The 24,419-nt window shown below is 40.4% G+C and overlaps 1 protein-coding gene across 3 annotated transcripts in view; it reads right to left on the reverse strand.

Moving 5' to 3' along the window:
- Positions 1 to 24,419, reverse strand: part of Sano (CABIT domain-containing protein serrano) — a 127,168-nt gene that overhangs the window by 86,737 nt on the left and 16,012 nt on the right. For 2 of the 3 annotated variants that reach the window (XM_071703970.1, XM_071703968.1), the window contains exon 2: positions 452 to 502. The gene's annotated coding sequence lies outside the window, so the exon portion shown is untranslated. Of the gene's footprint in view, positions 1 to 451; positions 503 to 19,083; positions 19,168 to 24,419 lie in introns of those variants that run through there. The other variant, XM_071703969.1, reaches the window with a different exon arrangement.

A 24,419-nucleotide genomic window follows, 5' to 3' on the forward strand; every position in this document is an offset into this window, starting at 1 on the left:
AAAATAAAATGAGTAAGTGCTTTTCTTGGCTGTAAAATGATTATTTTTCTGTGCGTAGTTTAAATTTTTAATAATTTTGTATGAACTTGAAGCAAAAATAAAAATAGAACAAGTATCACACACAATTTTTATACGTAATTTTTTAAGACAATATAAAATTTCAGATATTTCTCTTTACAAAATAGTAACAATTACGTAATCAGGCTTTGCAGTATTTTTATAAATTTCTTTTGTATTTCTTAAAAAGAAAAGGAATTAAAACTTATTTACGTATTTTGCTTATACAGTTCATACGTGTAACGATTGTTACGCTTTCAAGGAAATAAATAGCAGGAATTAATCAATTCGAGACGATCAAATCTAACAAGAAAAAGAAAGAGAAAAGATTGAAGTGACGTTAATCGAGCATATGACTCGATAAAAAATACTAGTAAGTAACGATTTGACTCACTGATAATGTTGCCGCTCTTTTTCCGTGACTTGGTCCGAATTTCTTCAGCTTCTGAAAAATATAACAAAAAGAGGTTAAACCATGTAAAAATATATTCGATTCTTCATTATAAATATATAAAAATGTGAGGCGAGTCGATAAGCGTTTCGATAAGTTATAATTAAATAAAGATAGGTATGTCTTGCTTATTAAAATAAAAGGTAGATATTTAAATATTTCCCGTTTGTTATACATAGTCTAATTAATATTACATTTATAAAAAATCATTAAAATCATATTTTTTAATGGATTAATTCATAATATTCCTCAGTCTTGCGTGTCACGTTTTCCAGTAAATACCGTTCCCTGCAAGGAGTTTGCGCACAAAACCGCGTGCTTTCTCGCACGTTATCGTTCCTGCATTACTAAGACGCTTTTGACAAAGATTGATTGTGGACTAGCAGCTTTTCTTCCGGATTAAGTTAGATCAGAGAGTAAGTATAATGCCATCGAGCAACCTCGCGGACTCGCGTAGATACACGAGAATCGAATGACTCTCAGTTTGGCGACAAATTGACCGACAATAACGCAACATGCTCATCGTCGAGTATCGTTAACGAGCCGTTTACCTGTTATGCCTTAATTTATCCAACGGCAGTCTGGTTGGTCACGACGATCAATCGTCGGAACTAAGTTTCTGCTTCGTTTGCGCCCTAGGAAGATCGTTAAACTGTCGTGTTCGTTCACGCAAGGCGACGTAATAATTTTAAGCCGCGCTACGCCACTCAAAACCACTTTTAATGCCTAACGATCGTCTCTTGCGCGAAGTCATATAACTCATCACAACACGCGGCCTTAATGCCGCTTGCAATATAAATGTGTCAAAATTTGAAGAAATATCGCGCGCAACAGCTGTCTAAAAATTTTACGGAGAAACTCTATAAAATTCAAATTAGATATTTCATCACGTTGGATCGTTCAGAGGTTATTACTTCTATAAATGCTGATATCGTCCTGAAATCTAGAAAAGTGTGATCTTTCCGTGGACGAGACTGCAGGAAAGTGCCGTCACGAATGCGCATAGGAAAAACTAGGAGCGCGATCGCGTTTCGCACGATTCTCCTGGAAACTAGGCTGGCTCGTGGAATCTGGATCGAGAGTGTGTTCAGCGAGTCGACCGTGTTATCGGTGCATTATCCTGCCACATCGCGTGGCGAACGCGCCAACGTGGTTACGCCGGCCGGCGGTGTACACCCACATAGTAGCATGCGTGCATACGTCGATATGGTTTCAGTTACCTAATCGCGTTGGTGTTGCACTGTGTCGACGGTTCTTACGGTGCCCTCCCTCGCCAGACACGAGACGGGACCAACGATGCGTGAACGCAAACTTTACTCGTTCCATTACATTTTCTACTCGGATAATCCGGTATCAGGCCCGCCGGCGGACTCCTAGTCGCGCGTAGCCCAGAGTTTCTCAATCTCCGTCTCGCGCTAACACATTCCTGGCCTCGGAACGGAGAGGATTTTTGCGAGACCGAGACGATAATGCCTAAGTAGGAGCATATAAAATCGTTTGTACTATCTACATGCCCTGGCAAGAAGCCGCGGGCTACAGTAATCGCGGAAAATACATTGGTCGAAACGCCCGGCTGAGAATCACTGATACGTATAGCATAAGACATACAAGATACTTTTCGATAAGTTAGTTTTATCAACAGGCTTCGATCGCCTATCTTATTTATTTTCCGGATAGATATCGTCTCACGCAATATTTTTCAAAATATAATCCATACGAATCTTTTTCAACTTATTTAAACGTCTCGGAAAATTGAAATGCGTCTCTCCGACGTAAGTCCATCATTTAGATGTTACACAGCGTTTATTTTGCTAGAAGGAAAGGCGATCGGCTCAGGGATACTCTGTATACGTAACGTTCGGAGCTTGGACGCATGCGGTAGCCTACGAGCGTATAACTACGAGCACGTAGTTACACTTAACCGTACAGAACTCGACACAGTTGTACACGTGTGTACGTAAGTTGCATGTAAGCCTCATGTAGAGAGGAAAGCCCTCCGCGCGCGAGCTACGACGGCGAACGTGTTCGCATATTAGTATAAGAAGGCGGACACGTGGTCAGGTCGCAATTTGTCCGAGTCTTTAAATGCGCGTTTCTATCCGCGCGCGCGAAGCGTTTCACCTTGAATTTTAGAGCTTATCCGCCGGTATATTGCACTGAGATAAAAGCGAGAGCACCTTTTTCTTTCTAATACAACTTTCGCGTGAATACGATTGTTTTCTTTGCTGACAAGAATGTAAAAGTTACAATGTTCTATAATGTGATAATAATATACCAAAATTAGATTCTTTAATAATCTTAGAATTAATTACCTTTTCTAATTTCTCTCTATGAGACTGATGTGTATCATTCCAATTTAAATCTCATTGTCTACATTCATGCAGATATTCCACATATCACACAAAAATGAAATAAATCCACAAAATTTAAAAAATTGTGATTTTTATAACTGATTCGACACGAAACTCTAAGCAATTCTATAAAACTCATGTTATTCCACATTATTGCTTAATTCATTTTTGCATAACGTTAACCGCGTGTAACATATATGTTACATGTTCCTTAAGTATCGATAAGTTATAAACGTAAGTATGATTAATCATTTTCTAACCTTTCGATGTACCTATGAAATCGGAATATGATTACCACGTTGTTGAATACGCGAAAGTAAACGCTTTGCCCGCTACGCGATCTTTGTCTTTGCGCCCTCATCTTGCACCATGATCTTGCAACCGCTTATCGCAGTGCATTTCATCTGGCAACAGGACTTTATAAATGCTTATATAAATCAACAACGCTCACAATTAATATCGCGGACTATACCGCGGCGAATAAAAAATCGAGCTGGTCTAGACGCCAGCGTGGTATTACTCCGCTCCGCATTGTAGAACGATTTATTGGAATATACATCTCAGGAAGCGTGACACCTACGCTGTAAATTAACGCCATCCGCAATTAATATCGGCCCTTAAAAATGATAGGCAGAGAAAAAAAGATCCAGACTCCCCCCCCCCCCCCTCAACGATGCACTAATGCCCTCGTCGTCTCACGCGGCGATCTTATCTCGAGTTCCTCGCGAAAATCTTTATCACGGGACAATTTATGCGTCTACCAATTACGCACGATGCGCGTTATGCATGCGGCAAATTAACGCTGATCACAATTAACCTTGGGTGTTAAAAATAAGATGATGCGCTAATCGCGTAAATAGGTATCGAGTCGTCAGAGATCTAGTCTATTTATAATTAGCATGTAATGATGGAGAATATGATTTTGAAGAAACGACTGGTACTACCGACTTGTACTTTTCTTTTTCTTGATCAAAAGAGATTCGGAAAATATTCGCGCGCCAATATTTATGTTAACCGAAAAGAATCATTTCCAATTTTGGTGAGGAATGTTGTCACCCACGCTTAAAGACGTCCACCAACGAACATTCTGCGTTATAAATTAGGGATGCAGGCAGGAAAAAAGCTCGATCTTGGCTGGCGTCAGAAGGCCGCGATCGTGAGATGAAGAAGGGAGGAAGTTTAAATTCCGTAGGCGCTGTATATTACGCACGCGCGTTTATAGGAACAGGAGAGTGGAGCAACATGACTTATAACCGAGTTACTCGCCACCGGTGATTTCCCATTATACGACCCGGTATCCGAGTCATCCTGCCCCCCCTCGAGAGGATTAAAGGTATCTCGAATGAGGTTGGGGCACACTACTTGCAACATTGAGGCTGCGTCGTATCGTATCTGCGCCCGCGTACGATTCTCATTGCGTGGCCAGCAATAAATATGCTGATTAAGCGGCAACGCGGGGTCGGTTAATTTGCAGTATATCAGTATCCAACAGCGCATTTTAATTGACCGTGAAGCATTATTGCGGGGGATAATCCACGCGGCGCGGCTTTTCAATAATGATCGCGCTGCTGACAATCGACAGGATAGAAAAAGGGGACAGGGAAGAGAGAAGATAGCTAAAAGAGACAGCGAATTTTGGAATTAGAAGTCTCTTATTAGCGCCGCAGTTAGCGACCACTTTTACCGAAACAGTTTTTACGAAAGGACGGTAATTACGGTTTCTCACAGTGATTTTTATGCACAATTTTTTCACAAATACACCTTTCCGTTAAAATTAACAAAGCGTCGGTCTTTCATTTTATTTTTGCTATCATTACCACAAGCCTTATAAAATCGAAGAGGAGACGACACGTAATGCGAAATCAGTGTTACATAACTACACAGTAAAAAATCGTGCGTCCAAATGTTAAAATTTTCTTGTGTTACCAAGATTTGACTATTATTTCAATGTAAAATTAACATACAACAGCTATGTTATTATTTTCGTAACATTTTCATGTGTTATATTTATGTCAACGTGATAACTAACACTTTATGTATGTCATTTAGAAATTGAATATTATTTTGAGTTCTTTTAACATAATTATTTCAAAAAATCAACACGTCTTAAAGTTATTTTAACATAAACAAAAGTTAAAGTAAATCTTCAAATAATCGTAAACTTTGACATATAAAATAATCAAATTTACTAAAATATGTGTTAATATAACTCAAAATAAAATATATAATATACATTTCGTAAGAGTTACATTAAATCAGACGGAGCAAAATGTTATATCGACATTTTGTACAAGTTATTTTTACATTATACTTAAAGTTAAAAGAACACATATAAATGTAAAATATAGTGTCAATAAATTAACATTTCTAATTTGTCAACAAGTAACACACGATGAATGAGTTATTTTAACATAAAATTTAGAGTGGACTTTCTGGGACATTTGAAAAATGTTACAATTAACATTTTATTTTTTACTGTGTATCTATCATTGCGGATTTCATTGCAAAATCGCTAAAAGGCCTACAGTCGCTACAAAAGTCGCGACGTCGATTCTTTATTGCAATCTTGGAGTAAAAAACGTAGCTTGAACCCAGTTGTGAGCGCGAGATTCCTCTTCATGTTACACGTCTGGCCGATCATAATTGCGAAAAATAATCCTATACATTCAAAAAGTAAAAGAAGGAGCGCTCAAATCTATCAGTAAAAGATTTCCCTCGAGACTAAACTGACATTATTCCATGCTATGAATCTTCTTGTCATCAAATCGACGCCACGTCGAGAGAAAACTTTATCAAGATCCACGGACGATTCCGAGAGTTTCTATCGCGAAAGTTTCAGCAAAATATCATCCGCGGGCGTTACCGCACCTTCTCTCGCGAAAGTAAACTGTCTGAAGGTACTCCGTCGCGATTATTCGTTTTTTCGCGAAGCCCAAGACCGAGCAGTTTCCGTGTCGATCCGCGTCTAAACTCACGAACCGCATAGGGACCGACCGGATCGGTCAGGTACAGGTAATCTCGCCGTTGCTCAACTTGTCTCGCAAGAGCATAACCTTTGGAGAGACGAACCGACCGACGGGGCGAAGGATAAAAAGAGAAAGGGAAAAAAATCCGGCGCGAAGAGGGAAAGAGGGTACGAATGCGCGCTCGTTCTCGTCTACCTAGACGCGGCGCGGCGTGGCACAGGCAGGCAAGGCAGGCAACGAACTCGCAATTATCGTCGCGGATATATTCCCGCGTTATCCTTGCCGAGCCGCGCAGTCGTAACTTCGCGCCTGCACTCGCCCGCCGCGCGAGCGCACAGATACGAGTTATGACGTTTTCTGCAGCGGCACTAAAGATTGCACCGCGCGCATCGCCTCGCCCCTTTTCTCCTCGCCCGACCGCCCTCACGCGCCCTTTAAAGGGCCCTTATCGCCCGGCAAAATCGGGCGACTATCCACGGACTATCGTCCCGGGTGTTTACGAGTCGGCGAGGCCCGCCGCGACGTGTCCGCCGATAGCGCGACTCGACACGCTGGTAATTGCCACGGCGGAATTGCCACCAGCATCACCGGCACCGAGCAATCTTCCTCCTCTGCCGCTCTCTTAGACCGCGTGCACCGTCGCCGGCGAGCGATAAGCGACGAGCCGACGAGTTGCGAGCGGTGAGATGGGTGGGCGCCCTTATAACTAATGAGTATTGCTTATAAGTAATTTAATCATCATTAGACATCTATAAGTTATCGTGCGAGATATTGATAAATAATTTTATGAACTTTGAACGTGCGTAATTCAGTGAGTCTACGTACGTCGGCGATAAAGAATCACGGGCCATCATTTCTGAAAATCGGAGAGCATTGGAAACTTCAGGTATTCGGAAAAGAATTTAAATGGGAGGGAAGACAATCTTCGCTAATTCAAGGCCTACGTTTTATTTGGAACATTAACGTGATTCTACTGGTCCAGCAACGGCCGTTTTTCTGGAGAGCTCACATTTTCTCAGTAGCGACAAATGATGGTCGTCGGAGAACGCGCCCAAAATAAAATCTCGCAGAACCGATTTGTTCGAAGTGGGTTACAGAGGGACCCATTTATCCTGCTAGCCCAATAAACGAAATTAACCTCCCGTCTGCCGTGAAAAAGCAATCGTATTCGCCGATGGAATTCATCGTCCAGAAGAACTTGTTATTTCAAACACTCTTACACATCTGCGAGTCCACATCTAACGAACACTATCAAAGAAGAACATCTCGTGAATGAATTTCAGATTGATAAACAATGTTTTCTACATAGAACACACGAAATCAATTCTTCGCAAACATATTTATTCCCCGTCGTGCCAATTTTATTTTCTACTTTGCGCTTTTTTCGTATCAAATACTGTAAAACAATAATATAAAAACTTTCGAATTTGTTTGTATAAATATATATTTCTTGAAATTATAAGAATTTCGTAGAACTTAAGAATGAGCAAAGATACATACCTACTAATCGTAGCCATAGAGATTAAACCGTAGCTTATATTCAACTAAATGTTTTGCCTCATCATAAGTTGACATTATAAGCAACAAAAAAGCTTTAAACATCAATACCTCAAATAATTTAATGAACACTTTAAATACATGATAAAGAAAGTAGATCTTCAAGTCAAATCTAGATATTAACTCGTTAAAATAATATCACAATGCTGACTAAGCATTTCAATGATTCACTGCAGGAAGAACTTAAATAGTAAAATGTATAATAAGATACTAGGAAACGGTGTTCCTCAAGATATTTCCAATATTTCAGGAGTTACAAAGTATCCCACGTAATGACGCGACATGTATCCCATCCATTTCAACAGATTCCTCGCGTTACACTGAGCTCGCGAAATATCTACACTCGTGTACCGTTTTATTCGCGCGAGGTAAAGTCACTCGCGCGTGTTTAAATAGCGCTAATTTTTAACGCGCGCGCCTGTGGCAATAACTCCGAAGGGAGTTAACAGCACGAAATTCCGCGAGCTAAATCTTCCGTCTTGGATGTTACCAGTTGCGCTCTAGCGCGACGTCCTTTCGTCATCGCTGCCACGATTGCAGCGTTACAAAGATAATTGCGCACGTCGAATAGAAGCATCACGAGGAAACGGACTGAGAAGAGAGAAAGAGAAATCTGTTTATTATTTCAACTGTCAGTGTCTCGGCTTTAGATGTATCGGCGCCCCGAAAGAGATTTCGTCATGCTCTTTCGCTCTCTTTCTTGACATCCTGGTACTCACTTTAAAACTAAAATATTACACACCTAAAAACTCAAGCAATTTAGAGTAATTTTCAAAAAAAGCAATTTGTCAATGTTGAAACAACCTCAAGTTTTTGTATAAAATTACACATATTCTTAAAGTAAATTGCTTCTTTTGTAATCCGCACAAAATTTTACACAATCGCAAGATTTTATGTTATTTACAAAATAGAAGAGACTGAACCCTCTCAAGAGTCGAGAAGAAAAATATTTGCACTTTTAGATCACAATGGAGAATTCAACCCCCATTTTTCAGTCTCCTCGAGTAGGGCTTTGTCCGTTTCGATCGGTACAATCCTCTCGCATTAGCATATCTCCGAGGTAATAAAGGTCTAAACTATACGCAGGCACACGCGTGCATGCGGCGTGTAAACTAGCCGATAAATTAAATACGTTAATCGAACGGCGATGCTATAAACGACTCGTAATCGACCGAGTGGCTTACCGATTTAACGCGTAAAACATCGCGAAAATGCGTAAGCCGACTCTCGCCAAGGTGGAGGCGGCGGCCGCATTAAAGTGCCCGATGTGAAATGTACGGCCTGGTCTAACGTGGAGAGCGGGCCGTTCAATCGCGCCATGCCAATTATAATAAACATTTTTAATCGCTTCATTCGTATTGAGGGTTCCCTTGTAGTGGCGTTCGTAATTAATAACGCCGATAAATCTCTTTGTCATTTCTATCGTTATGAACGAGTATTGCACTGCGAATACGAATATATATCAAAGATAGAAAACATAAATGTGTTTAATATTAAATGTGTTTAATTCTAAGTTCAAGAAAATTTCCTATTGTAACTTTTATATAATATTTGAACTTATCTGAGAAGCAGAAAGGTATATAAGTGACAAAAGTGCATTTTTCAACTAGTACGAATATCTACAATATGTAATAAACGTTGCGTTCACTAATGACTCAAGAATTTTTTATCCGTTCCTTAGTTGACTCCGAAGCTGACCTAGGCCACGAGAATGCTACGAACCGAGAAAATCGTCGGTATATTGTTAGCTGTAATGGTGGGTGCGCACGATACGAGGCTAAGCACCTGACTTCGTAATTTTGCAAAGGTTACGCGTTTTCCCCGCAATTTTATACTCCACTCCGAAGCAGAAGTATTAATTTTCGACAATTTCGCTGTCCCTTCTTTCAGCGCGATGATTGGACGTGTCGGTATTTCGTGGTAAAATCGCGCGTCGAAGACTGCCGCCGGTCACCGTGTAGAAATCCTGGGACAATTACGTGCTACAAGGATTCCTTTATTCTCCGGCAATTTTTTCAGGAGATACGGCATCAAAAATACGAAGCGAAATGTATGTGTGTATGTATATAAAATATATATATATATATATATATATTTTTTTTTTTTAGAGAACTATCGCTGTATCTTATCCGTGAGAACGAGTGAATTAATGAAGGCATGCCTTCTCTTGTGCACAAGATTAAGCTACAACGCGATTGGGACTATCGCATTCTTCGCAGACCTATGCAAATTGAGCATCCTTTTCAAGGGATGATCAACCGCAACACCAAATGCAGACTATGAAGAAGAAAAAAGAAACAAGATAAAAATTGGAACCTTACACGTACAAATTAAGTCGTTCCGCGAATTAATCCGGCGAGGAGCGGACTGCCACGAATGGCTTTCATTCAATTAGGCGGCAGCGTGGAATCGGCCTTTGTCAGATAATCACAACCTTATGTCGCGGTGACGATGACAGCAGGGTGCGGCCGAAAAGGCGCGCCCAGCACCCTGACCGTGTATATATATATATATATATATATGTATATATATATATATATTATATACGTATATATACATATACCCGCTGTCTCTATGAATAGAAAAAGAACGACACAACGAGGAAAGACTAGACGAGAACGAAAGAGGAATGATACGACGCGGAAGAATCGAGGGTTGGGCCGTCGCGTTGCACATTGGGAAATACACGCGAAGAGGAGAGGCAGATAGCCGCGAGATGGATAGAACAAAGGAGAAATGTGTCGGGAATGACAATGAGTGTCGCAACGTCGGCTACTAAAAGCCATTGTGCTCGTCGAAACGCGCATGCTTAATTATGATTTGAATTTGTCGATCGGGGATCTTTCGTCAGAGCCGTCAAATCCGACATGCTCTCTTACGCTTTTGAAGTGTTAAAATAATATCTTATTCCTTACGTTCCGCACTTGGTAAACTGTGCTGTCATCCCGTCTCTTTATTCTTACAGTCAAGCATTTTTCATTGATGTTGTAGTAGTAATATCGATGACGTGAAACATCGATGCCTGACGTTCTCGCATACACCGACACAAATACGGAAGCGAACGAAAGGAAAGGTTAAATGTCTCACTTAATTCAAACAGCGTATAAGATATAACAGTATATCGCTCGCCTTTCTGCATTATTCACCGATGCACACATCCATATAGAGCGCAGTGAAGCATAGTTTGTCGGTCAGCATCTGCATTCATCGACATATTCCCGGTCGCGTCACAATTTCTCTAACCGTGGCGGACTTTCTCGCATGCACCGCGACTAAAGAGGTTGGCGATTCTAATTTCATCGTATTATGCATACCGCCGATCTATTTAACATAACGATGGAAAAAAAAGCCATCGCGGCACACGACCGCGTTATTGTTACGCGCCCGATTGTAAATTAAAATATCGCCCGTGTAATTGGCCACTCAGTAAAACCGTGACCGTGTTTCCTCCGGAAAAGTATACTGTCTTTAAAAATCTTTCGCATATATGGAACAGTTCACGTGTGCTTCTTATCTGGAAAAATATGTAAGAGTGCACTACAGATAGTTATCATAGTATGGTGAATTATTCGCAAATTGGATATCTGATCCTTTCTTTTTAGTTTAGAAGTAGAGCGATGTAAATGTAGTGAAACCCACATTTTGTAAAGACTCGTGTGCTAAATTCGCGCCACGCCATCGTACGTGCCGCTGAGGGAAGGAAATTTTCGTCGGAACATTCGTAGAATGATAAAAATCGCAAAATCGTAGGAAAGTCGAAACCGCGGCGCTATGATTGGCATCCGCGATCGGCGAAAGTTAACTGACTCGCGTGCTCGAGTTTGAGAGGACGAGCTATAAAATAGTCGACGCGAAACTCCGAGGAGTTTCCGGTCCTTTAAATCGCGGCACAAGTCCCGTGACTTACGGCCGGCGGTCACGAACCCAGAGGCGCAAAGTCGGTGACTCTTCGCCGACGGTGGTTTATTTGAGTCAGCTTGCATACCAATGTCCTGGCTCATCCTGCTTGGTTATTTCTCTCTTTGAAGAGCCACGCAACGAATACCAATACCATACGGGCTTGTTGTCATGGGGGAGGACGATCAATTGAGTTTCTTGTCGCGTATCGATAACGTGTGTCACTGTCTGTTATAACTTCCGCACCCCTTTATCGCAAAGAAAAGATCTTGTGAGATCTTGTGAAATCATTTATAATCGAAACTCTTGGCATAAAAATAAAGTAAATTCCTAATTTACAAGATTCGCTTCAAGTACGATGTCGTATCTAAAAGGGAGTTTACGAATAATAGATTTATCTAATTCTTGTATTGAATTCAACTACATTTTGTCATTGCCTATCTCTTAACTATTAAAGATAAATAAATATTTGCTATATACAGATTGACTTTATACGATTAATTGCTCTGTAAAAATATCAGAATATACTTTCGCATATATTCTCTTATATATTTAAAATTCGAAATCTCATTAACGAAGACATCATCGGTAAAAGATAGACCCTACGATTCGAAATCTTTTAAAGTGCGATACTTCTTCGAAAGAAAAGCGGCGCTTCGTGCAACGAATGGCAATCCCACGCGCATGTAATATAACAAAGGCTCGACTTTCCTGTCACGTATCGATAATACTTTGTCAAATCGTACTTCCTCTTCCTCCTTCGATGCATATATATTCGCAATATAAACATACATGTACACCTATCAGCTGCATACATCGCGCTCTATGTGGACATAGAATTTTTTCAAACTCCCATTGTCCCCCGACTTGTATTATTATTTAAGCAAGTATTAAAACACGTCATAGAACTGTTAGATTAAAAAATATTTCTAATCTTTTTTTTGAAATATTATTCTTACTTTCCGATATATAATTTCAAATAAATGTAATAAATTTTTCCTTTATTCTCCTCTCCTCTCTATTTTTTATTTTTACTTTGCGTCTTCACATTGTTTCAATATACAAATTATAATTTTCTTGGTATAATAAATTTATATAATTAGATATATTGCAAAGTCTATTTGAATAGACTTGAAGTGATGGATTGTTACACAACAAGTCAATGTATATGAAGTCATTTTGTTCTCAATATTAATAGACATGCTCCCGAGAAGGGAAGGTATAGCGAAGGAAGTGCATGGAAAAGCGACCTCGAAGCTGTCGATCGACCGCTAAGAAGGTCTCTCTCTTTCTCTCTTTCTCTCTCTCCTCCTCTCTCTGTTTCTCTCATCGTCGGTCACGCAGTTGCGCGAAGACACGAACATCGCCGTATAAGCTTTTGCGCAAGAGGCATAATTATGGCCGAAGAGGAAGCGAAGCCGAGTGCGTTAGCACACGTAGGACGAACGTTGAACGATGAACTTGACACTGCACGTGTGAGAGAGAAGAAGAGAGACAGAAAGAGAGAGAGAGGAAGGGTGTGCACGAGCGAGAACCGCGGAGAGAAAAGAAAGAGAAAGGAAGACGTGAGCCTGCAGCCTCACGAACGCCTACCCATTTCTATCTTGCCTTTTTCATCCTCGACGAAACAAATGACGTCCATAAGTCTATCGATCCCCTTAGATTACCCTTCTTAATTTCCCTTTTTCAGGTCAAGCTAGAAACGCGAATGCGTTTAAGTAGACAGTTGTTTCTCGACTCTAACCGTTTAAGTAGAAGCAGACACTTTGTGCGAGCAATGTACGTACTGTTCCTAGCGATCATAATCTTCATCATGTTTATCGGTACACGATTAATACATATTCGAGTACATATAACAATAATATTCACAATTAGTATTTTTTACTAAATATTATGTATATATATTATAATATTTATATGCTTGATATCTTTCACAGTAACTTACTTTTAACTCTTTAACTGGCTATAAATTTTTGACTTGTATTTAACATGATGTAAAATCAAAATAAGTTAAAATAAAAAGAAGCAGTGACCTGAAAAGATACCAATATCCTGCGAAATAGCAATTATATATGAATGGATAGTTACAATGAATATTTGCAAAATAGCTTGCGTAGTTGTAAGCGTGACAGTGAAAGCAGTGTGGAGTAACCGCTAAGTCCATCACTGGTAATGCGCGAATCCAGTACAGTGAATAAGCATGCGTACCTCACTGACACATTAAGATCACGAATCAAGATAGAGGCTGTGCTCAACCCAAGTCATAAAAGATACTTTGCTCCACTCATTCGTTCCACGTTAGCAAGCCGCATGAAGATCTCCTTGTCTGTCCTACGTTATTATTTTTCTAATGCCGCTATATCCATTACACTCTCTCTCTCGTATAGAAAATTCTTACGCTAATGTACATTTGAAACATAATGCAATTAAATAAATATGCGAGTTATATAAATTATTTGAATTTTTTTTTCAGGAAATTATTTTTTTATTCTGCAAATATTATACAATGGCTAATATTCTTTATGTATAAATAGATACGCAAACTTTGATAACATTAATATGATTGGATTTATACGAAAAGATTTCATAGTATAAAAAGTTTCGATTAATGAATGTTGTTTTGCACTTCTCGGTTTTGCCGAGTTTAAAATTCAGTTTGAGTCAATTGCATCGTTGTAAAAACAGTTGAAGAATATGAAAATCAAAGAATCGAGTAAGCACTGAAGAGTATTGGAATTTTCATGAGGTTTACGAGTATCACGATGCATCGATGCATCAATGCAGGCGAATCGCCGCGCCAGTCGCCACGAAACAGGCTCTCGAGTCGAGAGTCATAAAAGCTACGTATACACTCGCGCACTCGGGGTGCATCGTTAGTCGTTCGTTCCAGATTCAGCGAGCCGGGATTACCTACTTCCTTCTTTCTCCTCCGGCCGTGGAAAGAAACCGTATAATAGCGGCGGGCAAAATAAACACGGGAGAGGCAGGAGGGCCCCGAGGAGCGACCGAGTCGTGAACGAGTTTTACGAATGTCGTAACTCTCCGTTACTCAACCGTTGGGGTGCCGCATCGATAGACGATAATACAAAGATTGCCGGTTTTAAACAATATAACGACATGCTGAATCCGACAGTCGTAACACGCCGGGCTTTACGTTTAAAGCGAAAATATGGCGTTACGTAAAGTCGGACTCTCGCGGGAGTAGCTTTTGCACGCGCGCGAGCGTGGCTTTTTTACTGCTGCAAAAATCGCCAATTGCCGCAAAACTTCACCCGCTCATCCTACGTTCTCGCAATAGAAAGTTAAAATTTCGTATATCGGAAATTGCCTACAAAACGGCCTTAACGTAATGTCGGATTATCTAACGCAAACCCCTTGACGTTATTAGTTGAAGTATCTTGCGCGTATTTAGTATATACGAATGTAATATTTTTAAATTTAGAAACTTTCTATTATATCCTCATGCTCTTTAAAAAATCAATTAACATATTCATTCAGATACACACAAGATTTTTTACGTGTATATTCTTAGCTCTAGATAAAAAGAGATCTAATGAGTTTCACAAAGTAATGCGTTTCAATAAACGTGGCGTTAATTAAATCCCGACAGAAATTTCGAATGTAAGTTAACTATAAGGTACCGTATTGCGTGCTTCCTCTCTGAAAAGCCAACGAGGGCAATTACGTTGCATCAGGATTACAGAGAAGTGCGTGACCCACTGACTACGCCTTTCGATATAATTTAATGAGTAATGACAGAATTCCTCATCTATATGTTCACTTTCTTGTACTTTGTATTACCAACTTTATAATTATGCCAATAAATTAATTAATATGTTTAAACGCCATGCCGAATGCTAAATGCCTGCTGCTGATTCTTTTAAATTAAAGTTATTAAAATTACATAACATATTTTTAACATACTCTTTTCACAAAGAGAGATACGGTATTAATTACTGTATTACGGTATTAATTACTTATTTTGCGCTAAAAATTTTAATAAAATATTGAGAAACGTTTAATAATATAGATATATATTGGAAAATTTATAATTATTGACTCATATTTCTAATTCAATACATTTTAATAACATGCGTTGCATGCCTTCTACTCATTCTTAGTATTCTATGGTTAATCGTATAAACCAAAACTTTCAAAAATAATGTTACAGACTGACGGAGTTTCGAGACGCATCCGAGTGGTTGCCGTGCGGTCACGCATGCACGATCACGCGCATAAAAGAAGGTAGACGCGAATAGGAAAGTGTGACATCGCTCGAGGTGATTTGAAGTCGTAGATCGCCGAGTAACGTCGTATCTCGGGCGCAGTCGACCGTAAAGGCAAACAGGAAAAGAGTATTAGGCGACGCGATTCAACGCGGCTAGAAGAACGTGTAAACGCGCAGGAAAACACGGGAAAAACGTATGCGTGACCGCGTACGGTGCACGGTGGCCGGATGTATTTTCTCGGTAGCGAGTTACCTTCTAGGGGAAGCTGAAAAGCGTACAAGATATCTAGATATCAAGGCTAGAGCGGCAACATTCTTGCACGAAAATCGCGGCAACTGGCGTGACGAAAAGTGCAGGCGTGCATTATGCGTACTCCGATTGACCAGCTGGTCTGAATGAATTCTTTGTCAACTCTAACGCAATGTGTCAACGTGGATACCTAAACGGGCCGAGTTTCCGTTTGCTATGTGATGGGAATTACACATTTTGTTAAATAACATATTTCGTAAGCCGCGCCTTTGTACGACATGAGACAAATGCACTAACCGCATTTTTGTGTAATTTTTCCGTTCGCTCGAGAGTTAACGCAGTGGCAATAAGTTACAGCTTGATGTTTTACTAAAGGTACAGATTATCATTTTGTTACTTTTTTCTAACGCAACGTTAACAGATTCCATGAATAAACAGATTTGCGAGAAGTAGTGTTCTGCGCTGTGTAATTTTTTGTGTATGATAGTTGGCTATTTACCGAGTAAATGTTTCTTCAAGCGAGGAATTCTTAACCGTTTAAATAAAATGTAAGAAATATTTGCAAAGCGGGACTGCATAATTTCACGGCATGTAAGAATGCTCGTTGCGTGAACTTGAAAAATACTAATCGGTCTTGAATATTGACTCGACATGAGAGTCAAGTGTATTTTTTGTTGTATGTAAAGGATTGTGGCATGCAAAAGAGAAAGTATAACAAATTTTGCGAATGTCTAGTTTATGCATTCAAAAAAAATAAGATAATGTTTATTGACGCGGCGCAAAATAAAAAAGTTATCATGTAGATATAAATATATTTACATGCATATAGAACCAAGCAAGGAGGATTATTTAGCTACACTACGTCTCCAGACTACGTTTTAAAATTAAAAGGTATTATGTTCAAAATAATTCTTGTAAAAAACACGTGGATATAAATTACAACCTCTATCCTCCTTTGTAAATCCGTTTTCGATTGATTGACGTACGTCCTATCAACTGCTGATAGAGCTGATCGTCGATGAATGCAACGTCTTACCTTCGACTGCAATGTCTAAAAATACTAATCATTATTAATCGCCGGTTCGACATTGTGGCAGGCGCAAACAACGGATTCCTCGCGATGAGAACGAAGAAAAAGGAAACCCAAGTACGAGCCAAGGCGAAGGGAGAAAAGAAGATGATCTCACACAACAAAAAATGGCGCACGCGGCCCCCCCCTCCCCTCCGGCGCAATTACATCGGCGTTACATGCCTGATCGGGTTTAACGATTGCGCGTCAAATTATCTAAGTAAGAAAAAGGGGTCCGATCCCTTTTGCTGCTTTTCGCTCTTTCCTCCACCCACTTGCGAGCGGTGCAGAAAATTCCGCGGTTCGCTGATCTCGTCCGGAGCAAAGATTAACGAACAAGTCGAGCTCTATCTTTCTTTCTCTCACGGATTTAGAAGCCAACGGTTACATCTAGGTAATTTGCGACGAGATTAACTCTCTCTCGTACAGAGCCAAAAAGAGAACAGGCTCGCGGTAATACAGTGTCCGAGACCAATTACGTTTCCTTTTAACTGCAGACGCTTTAATCACTGATTCATTTTACTCGCGTTTTACGTTTTCACGTCACACCCACGACATTCAATTCGTGCGGTGGGAATTAACAAGCGGAGTTCGCTGCGCTTTTTCACGGGACAATCTAATTACTATCGACGAACGAATTAATAGACTCGCGCGCGCGTTATACGAAGACATGAAGTTTATAAATAATTGTCAGTACGGGAAAACGAGTATCATCACGTTCAATGCCACGCAGTCGGCCGCTCGCGTACACCGTCTCGTAATTTTATTCGCGGTAGAATGCAATTCCCGATGACGCCAACGATGAGGCGACCTTCAAGGATATACGCATCCTTCTTTCTTTCACGATTCGTCCCCTTCCCTCCTCGTCTTGATATCGCTCGTTCCTCCTCCAACTATATCTCGTTCTCCCAGCACGGTGCGCTATTGCCCGTGTAACAGTAACTCGCTTAAGCGTGTAATTTGTATTCGTTGAGATATGGATGATACAGCGATGAAGAAAGCTTTATTTTTGCAATTAAAACGCCGCTGTTCATCACAGAGAAAGACGGAGACAGAGACAGAGAGAGAGAGAGAGGAGAGCGCTTGCGCTTGTAAATGCGCTCTCTGCGAAGAAAAGTACCGTAACGAAGCGTCAAGGTTGCGCTTGTACGATACGGCTGATCGGATCGTGTTTGCGTAATTTTACTTCGCTCGCAGTTAACGCGGTAAGTTTCTCCCTTTTGCGCGTTACGCGTTACCTCGCATTGTTCTCTCCGAGCATCGCGAGGGAAGATGACGTTGCCGAATGTATAGAGAAAAATATTTGCAACAGACTTAGGGATCTGGCAGATACAAGGGCGCTCGCGTGTATCAATCGAATTATTGCTACTGATAAAATCTGCATAAAGTCCACGTCGGAATGTTTTTCGGTTAATTAATTGCGCGGCGACCGTGTTTCGACATAATTTAATGGTCGCTACTTTCGGCAAGAAGCATGGATCCCGAAAAAAGACAAGGCAATCGATCGCATATAACGAGCTTAATTAATTTTAACATTCCCGCCATGCATCACGCGTAATCACAGTAGCGCGTTGATCGGATTACTCTTCGCCGCAATAAAATCTGCATAAACCAGACGCATTTGCCGCATTTCTATCAATTAAGCTTACAAAATCGCTAAAGTACCTTCTCGCTAAGTAAGCCGGGATTTGCTCGTTTTTTTCGCGCAGTACGTTTACCAGATGGATAAGCATCAGTAGCGATCAATCTCGCTTGGGTACGGGCTTAATTAATTTTAACGCTAGACGCATACACGCTACTGTTTGTAAATTGTTATTATTACAAGCATCCGATTATAATAAAATCTGCATAAACTCTGTGTTAATTATATACTAATTTTAATGCGTTTCAGCCAATTAAATGATCGTAAACACGTTCACAGTTAAACTAATCCATTTGTCGCTTCCTTTTTCTTATCAGCGAGTATTCTATATGGACTCTTATAAGACTCGGAATACATATTTCAAGCTGAGTATCTTCAAAGAGTTTTCACTGTATGACAATGGTACGAGAAACGAAAGAAAACTTTCCGACTCTTTCAATTTTTCAAGGAAATTTTTTGTAATCGCTTTATTACATCCCGCTATATGGAATAAAGCGGGATAAATAGACGTATTATCTAAAATAAGTACATGTATTTAGAGCTTTTTGTTTATATTCTGGACTTCGGTATCTATAAAATTTTCGATTACAACATCAAAATAGAAATTATCAATACCTTCCGCGTCTCCGTTGAAACGTGCTTGTCGAAATCGCACCGTCAATACCGTCAATTACGAGACGTACATAAATCGACTCCTGGCGTGATGCTTCCACGTTGCGCTGCGAACGAAGACTGAAATAGGCGACCGGCGAAACTAGTTTTTACCGTAAATACGCGGTGCACTGTAGTCGGAAAAGTTATCGTCCGACGACGAAACAAAGTAGGCGACCTTCGGTGACAAAGGGATATCGCTGGTATAAGGATAAACTGGTTCCGGCCACATTTTTTTTACAAAAGTTCGAGCCACGATCATATTACGAAATCACGTACGCTTCATTTTTCTATTTTATAATATGCCACATCAAATTTTTCACCTCCTGCTGTTAGCTCACTTGTTTGTAGTTCTTGTTGGAAACTTGATCTGATACTGAACTTTTTAAATCTTTGATGAAGGATCCGTGTGTTGTATTAATATATTTTTCATTATTTTTATCCATTATTTGAAAAGATATTTATTTCTAACACTAATGCATATTATGCCCTGAAAACAATTATTTTTTGGTCAGAGTTAGTTATACCGAATGTTTTCTCCTATATTAACTGAAATATAAAAATTATAAAATTAATTGTTAATAAATTGAAATAATAAAGTTACGAAATATTTTGAACTGCATTTTATTATAACCGGTATATCTGTGCTATCCTCACATAAAAGATTTCTGAGATTTTTTAATTTAATCATTAACATTCAAACATTTACGCGACCTAAATCTTCAATAAGGCGAAGCATGTAGGAAGTAATGCTACAAGCTGTAAAATAATTCGCAGATACATTCCCCAGATACATGCATGCAATATTGCCGTCGTTATCGCATGAGGAGGCTCGCGTCAAATACGCACCTATCCCATCCGTACGACGCGCGTAGCCGTGCAAAGAATGGCGCGCGGTGGCGTACGCTCGAACGCATACAGATGCACGGATGTGGTCGTCGTGGCAAAAAGGCAGGAGGCAATCACGACCAGGCCCGAATATGGACGAGTAAGGTCAGGGTGCGAACGCAGCTGAGAACGAGGAATGCCATTACGCGCGTTTCGAAGTCGCCGTCGCGGTCGGGGCGCCCGTTTCTCGCCTACCCTCCCTCCCTTCCTCCACCGGGCATGCACCGAGGAACGTGCGCGAAAAGTTCGACCATCCGTGGCCGCATGTGCTGGAGCATCGCAAAAAGTTGGACCTTTCTACCGTTCACTTTATTCGAGAGAGCTTAAAAAGGCGCTGCCACATTGTTGTTCATAAAATATAAACTTTACTGTATACGTCTCTTGTATTTTATAATAAACTGTGCATACATAATTTACATTTTATACAATTATATATAATTATATATATAACCTCTCCATTTAATATAATATTAAAAATAAATTATACAAAAAGATGTCGGAAGATATTTTGCCAAGCTTGAGGTTGTTTCTTAAATACGAACAGCGAGCCAAAACGAAACTGGACCGCCAGACAGATCTGGCAGATTGTAAATAAGTATTTTTATTTCCTATATATTACGTAAGTGTTTCGAAAGTATCCCGGAATTTTTGACCATCCATTGTGCATTGTTACGAACGCAACGTTTAAAGATATTCACGCGGTTGCAACATCGAAAATTCGAAGGCATCAAAATTTATACCGTTTTCAACGAGTTTCGATTTCTGCTCTTTCCTCCGATCGATCTTTCTAATTCACTGCTAGTTGGACATCGAATATTTGACGATCGATGGGGATCGCGATATTCGCGATGCAACTGGCTCTGCCACTGCGTTACACGCCCATAGCCCGCGCATTAAGAGCGACTGAGAGGCCAAACGCGGTGGATATCGCGTGCGCGTTTCGACCGAAATGCAGGAACGGGCTAAGCCGCGCTCGCTTGCGCGGTGTGCATTGCAATGCGATGCAGGCAGCATAAAGCAAGCTGCCATACATGGGGCGACCGTCAGCCGACTCCGGGTTATAGCAGGACCAGCTCTTGGCTTCGAGCACCGAAGGAAGACGGAACGAGAACGCGGGGCAAGGCAAGGAGGACAGGAGAAACGGAAAAGGACGTCACGAGACGACGGCCACGAGTGCGAAAGAAAGGGATAGCGAGAGACAGAGGAGAAGGAGGAGGAGGAGAAGGAGGGTGAAAGGGAGTTGTAAAGCGTGTTATCCGCGCGCGCGCGTGTGTGCACGAGCAGCACGAGATTGTGTTCGCGGAGAGCCAGGCTTCCTCTCCCCTTCGAGATAAACCTGGGCTCTCTCGCTCCTCACGAACGGAACCGCATGAAAAGATCTCGCCAGAGGTCCTCGACACCCTCCCCCGTTAAAAGCGCATCCTCGTAAAGTACAAAAACACCTCTACATATGAGGCGCATACACGGCAACGCTGAGCGATCTGACATCGTGTGATGAAACGACATCGTCGAGAACGGTGTTATCTAGTCTAAAATGATCAGTTTTTCTTTTAAAAACTTTGACTCTTAAACAAACAAAAAAAGAATTTAAAGAGATAATTGTCAATTGAATATTTGGATATTACCATATCATCAATTATCGATCATCAATCAAAGAGTCATAATGTTAGCTTACACATATAAACGAAAAAGACTGATCTTAATACAACGATATTTTTGTAAAGTACTACCGTCTCCCCAGAAATTTTGTTATTACTGTGCAAGTGCGATTCTTGAATTTTCCGATTCAATTTTAATTTATGAAACATGCATGTGTAAAGAAGTCTTACGTGACAGAGAACATAACAATCTTAAACGAGATTATCGATCACTAAGCGATCGAGCGTAACTATAATCACGCGCGCACATTACATTGCAATTAATATTTAATGCGCGATTAATTAAACTGAAAGCAGATACATACTAACAAACTCGGACGTACGTTGCAGGACGCGCCCGTTCGATTATTAGCCATCAATTAAAATCAATTAGGAGCGTGCGCTGTGAAAACACAAACCCGCCGAGGTCGACGCGGCATGGCAGTCGCTTTATTCGCTCGAAAAATCGATTCCTTCCAAGTCGATTACAATCTCGGCGATAGTCTTTTAAAAGTGCCGGGAGAGAGAGCAAACGTTTAATAGCCTGCACAGTAAGTCTTACGCGCGTAACGGCTGTCCCGTTACGTTCCCTATCGTCCATTAAATCGCAATTAATTAAATACGAAAATTATTCATCTCGACCGTGCGCGTTACACGCGAGCCCGGTCCCGTGTAACGTGGAGCGCACCGCGTAGGTAGGTACGCAAACACATCTACACGCCATTCACATGACAACGAGCGCGGTGCCGCGAGAGAAGGTGCCGATGATTAATTCCAGGCGCAACGTTCCCCGACGTCGTTACGCACGTCGTGTTCCTCTATACTCGCCGGAGATCGAATTCCCCTAACCTTGTAAAGCGGCGGCTTACACGCCGTTATACATATCGTCGAAGGTGTCGAAGGCGCACGGCAAAACACCTACACGCGGAGCAGCGAAATAGACAGATTAGACAGCTACATACGTTCATTGGCTTCAGAGACGAGCTGTCCCCCTCTTTCTCTCTCTCTCCCTCTCTCTCTCTCTCTTTCACTCTCCTTACCTCGCAATCTATTTCCCACACCTCGGAACACTTTCGAGAGACGTTTGACTTTTACAAATTGATGAAAGAACCGTATAAATGTATTTATTAATATATAATTAGTCTCTGAATATGTCTTTTAATAGATATCTCTTTTAATAGATAAGAACAAATTTAATTGATCTACTTGCTTCAATTTCTGCGTCATAATTGCTGCTTTAACTGGCTTTAACTGACGTTTCATATTTCTATTTATTTTAAGAAACTCGTTTGAGTCGCGCAATCCTCGATCCTTTTCCATATCAGACATGTTTCATATGGATAATATGAGCACGCTATAGTAGGCGAACCGCGAGAATGTCATCGCGACCTTGACATTTTACGCGCGCGATGCACGGATGCATTTGCGGAATTTCCGATGCACGCTCGCTCTCGCATTCGGTTTTCGTGACAGATGTCCCAGTGGAAGAGGGCAGCTGCGCATTAATTACATTACAAATTAATGTGGAAACAAGCGTATTATCCTGGATGTAAATATATCCTGGGTGCGTGCGATTAATTGAGTTGAGTAATTAGTAAAGTAACTAATTAAAAAGACATTCAATTATTATATCAATTATCTCCACATCACATAGATCTAGATTTCTGTATATATAAATAACTTTAGGTCGTAATATATTACTAAACAATAATTTAAATAACATTTGTAGACTTTTTATCTGATAAAATTTAGATTACAGAAATAATGTCTTTGCCTTAGGCTCGACTATATCTCCGGTAATTATCTCGACTTTTTTCTATGAAATCGCACACTTTTTCCTACAGTGTGCATTATAAATACACAGTACATTCTTTTCTTATATCTTTGGTATAATATCGTGACTGCAATAAAAACTCAAAGCATACGACATTAGAAATGCACAAGAAAGAGTCTTGGCATTAATGGCTATAATTAGATAGAAGAGTCCATTTCACATATCAATGAGACGACCATTGAACTCCATGTAATTATCCGGCTATCGTCTCCTCGTTGAACCTGCAGTATAAATAGCCGCGTGTGTCAGCGCTGCAGAATTATGCATCGTGCAGACTCATTGGGAGAAAACGCCGTTATTGTCGGTTTTCCTTACAAATTTCAAGTCACAGGGACAATGTGTGTGTGAGTAAGGCTATAAATACAGCCGGCATTGCAGAAAATAATGAGTCTATAAGACGAAGACACATTATTTCGAATGACATCTTGGTTTAAAAATAACTGATAACGAGTTCAAGTACAAGCAATTTAATAATTATTCACGCAGGATACGTCCTCAATTCTTAATCATTTGTAAAGTAAAAGTATAATATTTAACTGGCTAATATATTTTTAAAATAAAATGAGACTTTATCGATGCACATATTGTGCAACATATAATTCCCCCAGTATTAACAACATTATTTTAAATGCAGTGTCAGAATTTTTATATTCATTAAAGCTGAACAATTTATAAAATAAAATTTTTCCATTAATGATTTTTTGTTGACTGAGACACGTTCAATTTACTAATTTATATCGATGAGTTATCGATGATAATTCGTCGATATAACGTTAGAAGGATAGACAAGAATATTCGACTTATCCCTTAAGCACCGAGTACCGCGAGCGGCGCGTACAAAACGCCTCCGCGAGAGAATACAAAGAAACATTTCGCGAAGGGAGAAGATGCTCGTATCCGCGCGAGACGCCTCGTAAGAAGCAATCTCTTACGCGAGGCCA

The sequence above is a fragment of the Temnothorax nylanderi genome, unplaced genomic scaffold, assembly GCF_030848795.1.
Source record: "Temnothorax nylanderi isolate EJ_2023f unplaced genomic scaffold, tnyl_v1.0 TNYL_tig0038_pilon, whole genome shotgun sequence".
In the NCBI taxonomy this organism is placed as follows: domain Eukaryota; kingdom Metazoa; phylum Arthropoda; class Insecta; order Hymenoptera; family Formicidae; genus Temnothorax; species Temnothorax nylanderi.